This window comes from Castor canadensis, chromosome 7, assembly GCF_047511655.1.
Source record: "Castor canadensis chromosome 7, mCasCan1.hap1v2, whole genome shotgun sequence".
NCBI lineage: Eukaryota > Metazoa > Chordata > Mammalia > Rodentia > Castoridae > Castor > Castor canadensis.
The window spans coordinates 64,919,045-64,930,886 of record NC_133392.1 but is presented as its reverse complement, the minus strand read 5'-3'; the positions used below and the strand labels follow the sequence as shown (position 1 = coordinate 64,930,886).

The 11,842-nt window shown below is 40.8% G+C and overlaps 1 long non-coding RNA gene across 1 annotated transcript in view; it reads right to left on the bottom strand.

The window, feature by feature from the left end:
- Nucleotides 1-391: 391 nt before the first annotated feature.
- LOC141424634 (uncharacterized) overlaps nt 392-11,842 on the bottom strand; it is a 36,291-nt gene continuing 24,840 nt past the window's right edge. The window contains exons 2-3 of the long non-coding RNA XR_012449507.1: nt 1,509-1,587; nt 392-604 (exon numbers count right to left, since the gene is read on the bottom strand). This is a non-coding gene — a long non-coding RNA (uncharacterized lncRNA). The remainder of the gene's footprint in view (nt 605-1,508; nt 1,588-11,842) is intronic.

Genomic DNA, 11,842 nt, shown 5'->3' with positions numbered 1-11,842 from the left:
CTTGAAAAAAAAACTTTGAATGAAGAGAAAGGCAGTTGTGAAGAACTGCCTGCTTTATGCATATGAAGTTGGGGTTTTAAGCAAAAAAACAACCAAAACATAAAAATCACTCATAATCCAACATTACTCAAACACTGTTAGGATTTTTATTTATATCTCTACAGACTTTTTATGAGAGCATGTACTGTGCTTTCAAAATTGAGATCATACCCACTATATGCTTTTAGGATGCCAAACTTTGTCAATTTTTGCATCATCCTTTCTAGTCTATTAAAAATGCCAGTGGGCTGAGGATGGAGGTCTGGGGTAGAGCTCATGTTTAGGCCCTGGTTTGATCTCCAGAATCCTCCCCCAAAATAAAAAAGAAAAGAAAGAAAAACCAGCCAAACCATTCTAGAACAACGTTCTCTTTAATAGCTTAAGAGACTTTCTGCAAGTAATACTTTTTCTACCTCTCTGCACCTACCATGCAGCATACAGTTTGCAAAGAAGTGTACATGCGCCACCACCCAGGACCCTAAGCCTCTCTGTAACAGTGACCTGCCCAAGACTGGGTCTCCACATTGTTCCATCTGTGTGAAGTCACCTTCAATAGGATAATTGTCTGGAACAAAAAAAAAAAAGTATTACAGAAATAAATGAGCATGTCTACTGTTACCTATAAAAATAAGATCACTGAGGATACTGTTCTGGGGCCCAGGCATGTGCACCTCTCCAGTGATTTCCTTTGAACATATTCCTACAGGTGGAATTCTTAACTAACATTCCCCAAACGCTTCAAGAAATACCGAACGCATCTCTTCCACCCATAGGGTTGAAAGCTGTGTCCCTACACTATGTGCGATTGCTGGTATTTTACATCTTGTGTCACTTGCTTCCACTCCCTGTCTAAGCAAGGAGGTGGCCCAGAAAGGCTCCCAACCCACACAGCCTCACAACCCACCTCCCCATAGGCTTGCGAGAAATACAGCAGGTTGGTCGGTGAAGCTCTACAGGCTGTCCTGACCATTTAAACAGCATCAAAATGCCTGTAAGCTTAGCTACTCAGGAGGCAACGATCAGGAGAATCGCTGTGTGGTTCAAAGCCAGCAGGGCGAATAGTTCCTAAGACCCTATCTCGATAAAACCCATCACAAAAAGGTGCTGGTGGAGCGGCTCAAGGTGTAGGCCCTGAGTTCAAGCCCCAGTACCACAAAAAAAAAAAACTTTTTTTAGATGTTTAACTATTCTCCACACCATTCCCTTTCACCCAGTGACTCTGCCCCCTGAATGCTTTGCCAGGGGTGGAAAAAATGATTTGGCTCACTGCTGGCAGGTGCCCACCTCATGTGTTGACAAGATAGGTACCTTAGTTCTTGACAGCAGCATGTCACAGTGCCTCAAACTTCTACCACCAGTGGTATACATTAAGCAGCTTCCTAAACATTCAGAGGTAAGCCTGGGGGCATTTTACCATTTAACCAAGACTTTTGAGCTTTCCCAACCTCTCTCCAATGCTCCTCTCTCACCTATTGCAAGTCATCAGGGGACTTTGGCCATCTGAGGACCCCAACTCTATCTCCTTTCCGCTTCTTCTGACAAGGCCACCTGGAATAGTAAATAGTGTCTTAGTCTATTTTGTGTTGCTTTAACAAAATGCCTGAAACTGGATTCTTTATAAGGAAAAAGGGTTTGTTTGGGCTCATAGTTTTGGGTGCTGAATGGTTCAAGCTCCAATGGCCACATCTGATGAGGGGCTCATGCTTATCATTACGTGGCAGATGGCATCACCTGGCAGGAACACATTTAAGAACAACAGGCAGCACATGTGGAAGAGGCCAAAACACTGAGTATGACTTTTCTTAAGTCCTCATGGTAACCACGCTAATTCCCTGAGACCAACTCATTCCCAAGAAACCTCATCTAGTCTCTTGAGAAAGACATTAATTCATTCCTGAGAGTGGAGTCCCCACAACCTAATTGTCTCTTAACAGGTCCCACTACCTCTCCACACTGTTACATTAGGAATCAAATTTCAACAGATTTCTTGGAGACAAGCCATATCCTAATCATAGCAAACTGAGAATTGTCTTCCTTCTCCAAACAAATCAAGAACTTTTCTCAGAGGGAGGAGCTATTTCAACAATTCTTTAATAGAGTGAGGGAGGCACAGAATGAGAGTGACTTGGGAGATGTCCTGAAGTAGAGGCAGAACAGGGGCCATTGAAATTGTCTTGTCCTCAGAAGAAAACCTCAAGGCAGGGCATACAGCTGGTGCTAAATTCATGTTTGAGGTTTCTCCAAAGAAGAGAGAATTCCCATAGGCATAGCCTTATGGTGACATATTCTGGTCCTTTTCCATTCTCTGTATTGATTTCCTTGCTCTCTCTCCAGAAAGTGCCAGGTCTCAGGCACCTTTCCAGACCTTCAGAAGTGCAGGTGAGAGAAGGAGGAGAGATGAGAGTTACAAGCATTGCTCCCCACTGCCTAGAAAAGCCATGAAAATTAAGACCTGACTCTCCTTACCAGAAATCCCAGAATAGAGCATTGGTCCAGAATAGAGCTTATTTAATCATAACTGACATCTATCGAATCCTTACGGATGATGGGCCCTCTGTTAAGCACTTTACACACATTATCTCACTTAGATAATGATGATAACTGATGATAAAGTGGGACTCATGGAATTTAGGTGAAGAGCTATCAAGTCAAAGGAACCATGGTCAGAATCCAGGTCTCTTTCCAGAGTAGGTGGGTGATCCACTAGTACAAGGAGAAGACAGGAAGAAAGGGAAGGAGAAAAAGGGAAACTTTCCATCCCTGCAATGCAAGGGATATCTGCCATGAATAGTAGATAACATTAAGATACATATATGACTACAATTTAAAATGTTGCTCTATGTGTCACGTAAAGTTATTGAGTCTCTCTTTTTTTGGAGGTACTGGGGTTCAAACTCAGGGCTTCACACTTGCTAAGCAAATGATCTACCACTTTGGTTCTACTTTTAGGAAATACTGGAACATTTGACCTGTGAGGTCCCTTTCTAGATACAACTGTAGCATCTACAAAGTATAAGCTGACTATTTTCTGAAGGAAAACTAAATTCTGTGGCCCTTGGGTGCATGGGTAATAAAATGTGAAGGGAAGATGCTGGGTCTTATTTATTGCCATAGTCTCCACAAGCATTTAGTACAGCATCTGGCCCAGGGTGGGTATGTGGAAGAAGAATTATGAATTCCCTTTCCTCTCTGGGTATTGATGTCCCAACAGGAAAAGAAAACAGTTGGACCAGATGATCCTGAAGGATGCCTTTTGCTCTGCAAGGCCTTGGTCTACTGGATCTAAAAGGTCCTTTCTTTACAGTTTTCTGGCTTTCTGCTTTATCACTCCTATTGTTGTCAGAGTTCTAAAGATGACTCACCAAGGTTCCTGTCTCCAGCTTATTTGATCAAATGCTAATCTAGGTACTGTTGTGAAGGGATTTTCAAGATGTATTAAAGACCCAAGTCAGATGACCTAAGATACAGAGATTATCTGGATAGGTTTAACCCCAAGAAGGCAATCATATTTTTGAAAGCAGATCCATATGGTAGCAGAAAAAGAAACCAGAGAGAAGACCTGGGGGTATGGCTCATGGGATAGTTTGTTTGGCTAGCAATCATGAGACCCTGAGTGTGAACCCCAGTACCACTTAAAAAAAAGAAGTCAGAGAAATTTAAAGTTTGAGGGGAATTCAGTGCAAAGGACATTTTCTGTTGGTGAGATGTGGTGCCTGAGAGTAACTTGTACAAGGTAGAGTGACCCCCAACTGTCAGAAGAAGACAGAGACTTCATTCCTACAGTAACCAGGCAGGAACTGAATCTTCCAATGACATGAATCACTTGGAAGTGGATTCTTCCCAGAGCCTCCAAGAAGATCCCAGCTTGGTCAACATCTTGGTTTTGGCCTAAAGAGATCCTGAGCAAGGAATCCAGTTATGCAAACTGGATTTAAGGCCTACATAACTGTGAGTTAATACCTGGGGGCTGTTTTAAGCTACTAGAGTATTAGTGATTCTGTTATGCAGAGTAAAAAAACTGACTGCAAGCCCCTACCATAACCTTGTCCACCAATGCTCTTCCACAGAGGTCCCTGACATCTGACCTGTAAGGTTGCTACCTGGGCCTCACTGCTAGGGCAAATAATAAAGATGATTTGGAAATCACTTTGGAGAATTTTTAGCTGAGGGAAGGCAAGCAGGAAGAGTGAGGAAAAAGGAGAACAGTGCCCATTGGAGATGATGAGTGGGCTTCATGGAAGAAGTGAAACTTGACTTGATTGAAAATTAGCCAAGGAAGGAGTGGAAATATTCTGAAAGGACCCACAAGGGCCCAGGTTTCTCCAGCTCTGTGACTGTGACTGGAAACTAGCTATAGTGCCAAGCCCACAGCCGATATGAGAGGGAAACAGACTCCACAAATGTGTTTCTTGAGAGGAATGGGGCACTGGGTCTTGGATAATGGAAGGAAAAGGGAGGGTCTGGAAGGAGGATAGAAAAGTGACAGGGAAATTTGCTGTGAAATGGATCCAAGTTAAGACAAAGGGATGGAGAGAATTCCAAGATGGCAGCTAGAGGTAGGAAGCAGAAAGCGACCCTCCTATAGTGAAATCTTGGAGAGACTCTGGAGACACACTTTGCAGGCATAATCACCGAGAAAAGGCATAACTTTGACCCCTCCACATCTCCAGCCGGCGCAGAGAATCTCCACTTCACGTTAAACGGAGAAACGAGGAGGGCCCCCAGGGCCGCCAGTGGCCGGCGCCCATACGGCTTGGGAAGACGCGGACCAGGTGAGCTTCGCGGTACTGCGGTAGCCCCACAGACAAGCCTGGGCCAGAGCAGCATAGCCCCCTGGACAGACTGACCTCCACCCGGGAAAAAAAGAGAAACTGAGTAATAAGCAGTAAGAACAGTTAAGACACGCTGGAAAGAGGGTGGGGCACCCTGAGCGCTGAAGATTGGGGGAAGGGAATCCTTCCCGGGACTGTAAATAAACAAGTCGGGCAGGCCGGAGAGCCTCTGGCGGGAGCAGGGTGCGCACCCAGCAACCAGGAGTGGGGAAGCTTGTGAGAAAAGGGAAGACCCACTTCCCAGGTGAGCTGTAAACAAACATGGCAGCCAGCAGGAGCAGCAGCACCGCCCAGTAAGCAGGAGCAGGAAAGCTTCTGAAAGTGGCAGTGGGAGGAAAACTTCAGAGGAGAGGGGGGAAGACCCACCTCCCACAGGAACTGTAAATAAACACGCAGGCCTGACAAGGCAGGGGCAGTGTCACCTTTCCCAGTGCTTGGAAAGGGGAAAGCCTGTAGCAGAGGCTCCCGCACAGGAGAACTCTGAGCAAAAAAAGCCTGTGGGACCAGGTGAGTGCTAGCTCACCCCAGAGATCTGCATAAATAACGCCGCCAGCTACAGGCTGAGAGCAGCAGGCAGGCAAGCCACAGTTGCAGATACCACTCTCAGAACTGTCTCCAGACGCTTTTTTTCCTTTTTCTCCCTACCTTTGATGAGAGAACATCCAAATTACACCTGCAAGCCGAAAAACTTACTGAAACTGTATTGCATTTGAACTGGGGACACTTGGTGGGGCTTTTTGTGTGTGTGTGTGTGTGTGTGTGTGTGTGTGTGTGTGTGTGTGTGTCTGTGTGTCTGTGTGTGTGTGAGTGTGTAGTTTTGTTCTACTTTATGCATCCCCTTTGATGAGACAACTACAGAACAACATCTGAGGCACCAACTCCAGGACTGGAGATTGAGACAGACACCCAAATTATTAAGACTGAAACTGCATTACATATAAACTTGGAAGTTTTTTGGTTTTTTTTTTTAATTTTCTATTTTCCATTTTATTTTAATTCATTTTTATATATAGATATTATTTTCATTTACTTATTTTTTATTTTTTTATCTTTGATTTTCAATCCTCTCTCTGTCTCTCTAATGTCTGTTCAGCTTACTGTCGATTAGTACACTAACACTCCCTGTTTATACCTTTGAAACTCTCTTGTCTGATACCTTGTTCTGCTTTCTCCCTCTTGTCTGTATATTTGTTTTTCCCTTTTCTTTAACTTCTTGCTTTCCATCTCAGCTCACCCTTCCATTCTAAATATTACCATTGTTATTATTACAAGCTAGAAAATACTTAATTACACACAGTACAGGGACAGTAACAACACCAAAGACAATGACGGGAAGACAGAAAAAACAGGGAAACCAGTTTCCCCACAGCAAAAAATTAGTACAGGAACCAGAGAGGAATGAAGAGAACAGAAACTCAAATCCAGACTCCAACAAAATGAAGATAAACTATGCCAAAGGACCCAATGAAGCCCACAAGAATAATTTAAAAGAAGACATACTACAAGTACTCAATGAGAATTTTATAGAGATGATACTGGATAGGGTCAACCAAAATGTACAGGAGACACTCAAGAAATTCCAAGACAATAAAAATAGAGAATTTGAAAAAGCAAAAGAAGAAATAAAGGAAACCATAGAAGCACTGTATAAACACCAAAGTGAAAGAGAGAACACAATGAATAAATGGATAAATGAACTCAGGACAAAAATAGACAACAATAAAGAAGAAAACTGCCAGGATATGGAAAACCTCAGAAAAAAGAATGAAACAGAACTGCAAAACAAAACGGAAGGCCAATCCAGCAGAATAGAACAAACAGAAGACAGAATCTCAGAACTTGAAGATGAAATGGTAATTAAAGGAAAAACCGAAGAACTATTAATTAAACAACTCAAGACCTATGAAAAGAAAATGCAAGAACTCAATGACTCCATCAAAAGACCAAACTTGAGAATCATGGGCATCGAAGAAGGAGAAGAGGCGCAAGCGAAGGGAATGCGTAATATATTCAACAAAATAATAACGGAAAATTTCCCAAATCTAGAGAAAGATATTCCCATACAAATGCAAGAGGCCTCCAGGACACCAAACAGACCAGATCAAAATAGAACTACTCCACGACATATCATCATTAAAACAACAAGTTCAGAAACTAAGGAAAGAATATTGAAGGCTGTAAGAGAGAAAAAACAAGTAACATACAAAGGTAAACCCATCAAAATCACAGCAGACTTCTCAACAGAAACATTAAAAGCAAGAAGAGCATGGGGTGAGATCTTCCGGGCACTGAATGAAAATAACTTCAACCCCAGGATACTCTACCCAGCAAAGCTATCATTCAAAATAGATGGAGCAATAAAAGTCTTCCATGATAAGCAGAAACTAAAGCAATATGTGACCACAAAGCCACCATTACAAAAGATTCTACAAGGGATCCTGCACACAGAAAGTGACACCCAACTTAACCATGAAAAGGCAGGCAGCACCAAACCACAGGATAAGAAAAAGCAAGACAGTAGAGAGTAACATCAAGTTAGGTACACACAATCAAACCTTCAAACAACTAAGACAACTAAATGGCAGGAATCACCACATACCTATCAGTACTAACACTTAATGTTAACGGACTTAATTCACCCATCAAAAGACACCATTTGACAAAATGGATTAAAAAAGAAGATCCAACAATTTGTTGCTTACAGGAGACTCATCTCACCGACAGAAATAAGCATATGCTTAGGATGAAAGGCTGGAAGAAGATTTACCAAGCCAATGGCCCCCGAAAACAGGCGTAAGTAGCAATACTTATCTCTGACAAAGTAGACTTCAAACCTACATTGATCAAATGAGATAAAGAAGGACATTCCATACTAATAAAAGGGGAAATAGACCAAAAGGAAATAATAATCATCAATCTGTACGCACCCAATGTCAACGCACCCAATTTCATCAAACATACCCTGAAAGACCTAAAAGCATATATAAACGCCAACACAGTGGTTGTGGGAGAATTTAACACTCCATTATCATCAATAGATAGGTCATCCAAACAAAACTTCAATAAAGAAATCCAAGATCTAAAATATGCAATAGATCAAGTGGACCTAGTAGATGTCTACAGAACATTTCATCCAACCTCTACACAATATACATTCTTCTCAGCAGCCCATGGAACCTTCTCCAAAATAGATCATATCCTAGGGCACAAAGCAAGCATCAGCAAATATAAGAAAATAGAAATAATACCGTGCATACTATCTGACCACAATGCAGTAAAAGTAGAACGCAACAACAAAAGTAAAGACAAAAAACATGCAAACAGCTGGAAACTAAATAACTCATTACTTAATGAAGAATGGATCATCGATGCAATAAAAGAGGAAATTAAAAAGTTCCTGGAAGTCAATGAAAATGAAAACACAACCTACCGGAACCTATGGGACACAGCTAAGGCAGTCTTGAGAGGAAAGTTTATAGCCATGAGTGCATATATTAAAAAGATTGAAAGATCCCAAATCAATGACCTAATGGTACATCTCAAACTCCTAGAAAAACAAGAACAAGCAAATCCCAAAACAAATAGAAGGAGAGAAATAATAAAAATAAGAGCTGAAATCAATGAAATAGAAACCAAAAAAAACCATACAAAGAATTAATGAAACAAAAAGTTGGTTCTTTGAAAAAATAAACAAGATCGATAGACCCCTGGCAAACCTGACTAAAATGAGGAGAGAAAAAAACCCAAATTAGTAGAATCAGGAATGCAAAAGGGGAGATAACAACAAACACCACGGAAGTCCAGGAAATCATCAGAGACTACTTCGAGAACCTATATTCGAATAAATTTGAAAATCTAAAAGAAATGGACAGATTTCTAGATACATATGATCATCCAAAACTGAACCAAGAGGAAATTAATCACCTGAATAGACCCATAACACAAAATGAAATTGAAGCAGCAATCAAGAGTCTCCCCAAAAAGAAAAGTCCAGGACCTGATGGATTCTCTGCTGAATTCTATAAGACCTTTAAAGAAGAACTGATACCAACCCTCCTTAAACTGTTCCACGAAATAGAAAGGGAAGGAAAACTGCCAAACACATTTTATGAAGCCAGTATTACACTTATCACAAAACCAGGCAAAGACACCTCCAAAAAGGAGAACTATAGGCCAATCTCCTTAATGAACATTGATGCAAAAATCCTCAACAAAATAATGGCAAACCGAATTCAGCAACACATCAAAAAGATTATTCACCACGACCAAGTAGGCTTCATCCCAGGGATGCAGGGGTGGTTCAACATACGAAAATCAATAAATCTAATAAACCACATCAACAGAAGCAAAGACAAAAACCACTTGATCATCTCAATAGATGCAGAAAAAACCTTTGGTAAGATCCAACATCATTTCATGATAAAAGCTCTAAGAAAACTAGGAATAGAAGGAAAGTTCCTCAACATTATAAAAGCTATATATGACAAACCTACAGCCAGCATCATACTTAACGGAGAAAAACTGAAACCATTCCCTCTAAAATCAGGAACCAGACAAGGATGCCCACTATCTCCACTCCTATTCAACATAGTACTGGAATTCCTAGCCAGAGCAATTAGGCAAGAAGAAGGAATAAAAGGAATACAAATAGGTAAAGAAACTGTCAAAATATCCCTATTTGCAGATGACATGATCCTATACCTTAAAGACCCAAAAAACTCTACTCAGAAGCTTCTAGACATCATCAATAGCTATAGCAAGGTAGCAGGATATAAAATCAACATAGAAAAATCATTAGCATTTCTATACACTAACAATGAGCAAATGGAAAAAGAATGTATGAATACAATTCCATTTACAATAGCCTCAAAAAAAATCAAATACCTAGGTGTAAACCTAACAAAAGATGTGAAAGACCTCTACAAGGAAAACTATACACTTCTGGAGAAAGAGATTGAGGAAGACTATAGAAAGTGGAGAGATCTCCCATGCTCATGGATTGGTAGAATCAACATAGTAAAAATGTCGATACTCCCCAAAGTAATCTACATGTTTAATGCAATTCCCATCAAAATTCCAATGACATTCATTAAAGAGATTGAAAAATCTACTGTTAAATTTATATGGAAACACAAGAGGCCACGAATAGCCAAGGCAATACTCAGTCAAAAGAACAATGCAGGAGGTATCACAATACCTGACTTCAAACTATATTACAAAGCAGTAGCAATAAAAACAGCATGGTACTGGCACAAAAACAGACATGAAGACCAGTGGAACAGAATAGAGGATCCAGATATGAAGCCACACAACTATAACCAACTTATCTTTGACAAAGGAGCTAAAAATATACGATGGAGAAATAGCAGCCTCTTCAACAAAAACTGCTGGGAAAACTGGTTAGCAGTCTGCAAAAAACTGAAACTAGATCCATGTATATCACCCTATACCAAGATTAACTCAAAATGGATCATGGATCTTCATATCAGACCCCAAACTCTTAAGTTGATACAAGAAAGAGTAGGAAATACTCTGGAGTTAGTAGGTATAGGTAAGAACTTTCTCAATGAAACCCGAGCAGCACAGCAACTAAGAGATAGCATAGATAAATGGGACCTCATAAAACTAAAAAGCTTCTGTTCATCAAAAGAAATGGTCTCTTAACTGAAGAGAACACCCACAGAGTGGGTGAAAATATTTGCCAATTATACATCAGACAAAGGACTGATAACCAGAATATACAGGGAACTTAAAAAACTAAATTCTCCCAAAACTAATGAACCAATAAAGAAATGGGCATGTGAACTAAACAGAACTTTCTCAAAAGAAGAAATTCAAATGGCCAGAAAACACATGAAAAAATGCTCACCATCTCTAGCAATAAAGGAAATGCAAATTAAAACCACGCTAAGATTCCACCTCACCCCTGTTAGAATAGCCATCATCAGCAACACCACCAACAACAGGTGTTGGCAAGGATGCGGGGAAAAAGGAACCCTCTTACACTGTTGGTGGGAATGTAGACTAGTACAACCACTCTGGAAAAAAATTTGGAGGCTACTTAAAAAGCTGGACATCGATCTACCATTTGATCCAGCAATACCACTCTTGGGGATATACCCAAAAGACTGTTACTCCAGAGGCACCTGCACATCCATGTTTATTGCGGCACTATTCACAATAGCCAAGTTATGGAAACAGCCAAGATGCCTCAACACTGACGAATGGATTAAGAAAATGTGGTATCTATACACAATGGAATTTTATGCAGCCATGAAGAAGAACGAAATGTTATCATTCGCTGGTAAATGGATGGAATTGGAGAACATCATTCTGAGTGAGGTTAGCCTGGCTCAAAAAACCAAAAATCATATGTTCTCCCTCATATGCAGACATTAGATCAAGGGCAAACACAACAAGGGGATTGGACTATGAGCACATGCTAAAAGCGAGAGCACACATGGGAGGGGTGAGGATAGGTAAGACACCTAAAAAACTAGCTAGCATTTGTTGCCCTTAACGCAGAGAAACTAAATCAGATACCTTAAAGCAACTGAGGCCAATAGGAAAAGGGGACCAGGAACTAGAGAAAAGGTGAGATCAAAAAGAATTAACCTAGAAGGTAACACCCACGCACAGGAAATCAATGTGAGTCAATGCCCTGTATAGCTATCCTTATCTCAACCAGCAAAAACCCTTGTTCCTTCCTATTATTGCTTATACTCTCTCTTCAACAAAATTAGAAATAAGGGCAAAATAGTTTCTGCTGGGTATTGAGGGGGGGAGAGGGAGGGGGCAGAGTGGGTGGTAAGGGAGGGGGTGGGGGCAGGGGGGAGAAATGAACCAAGCCTTGTATGCACATATGAATAATAAAAGAAAAATGAAAAAAAAATAGGAAAAAAAATACCTATACCTGGATCCTACCTCAAAACTTCTGATATAGTTGGCCTGGTTCAGTGTGGTCTCAATAG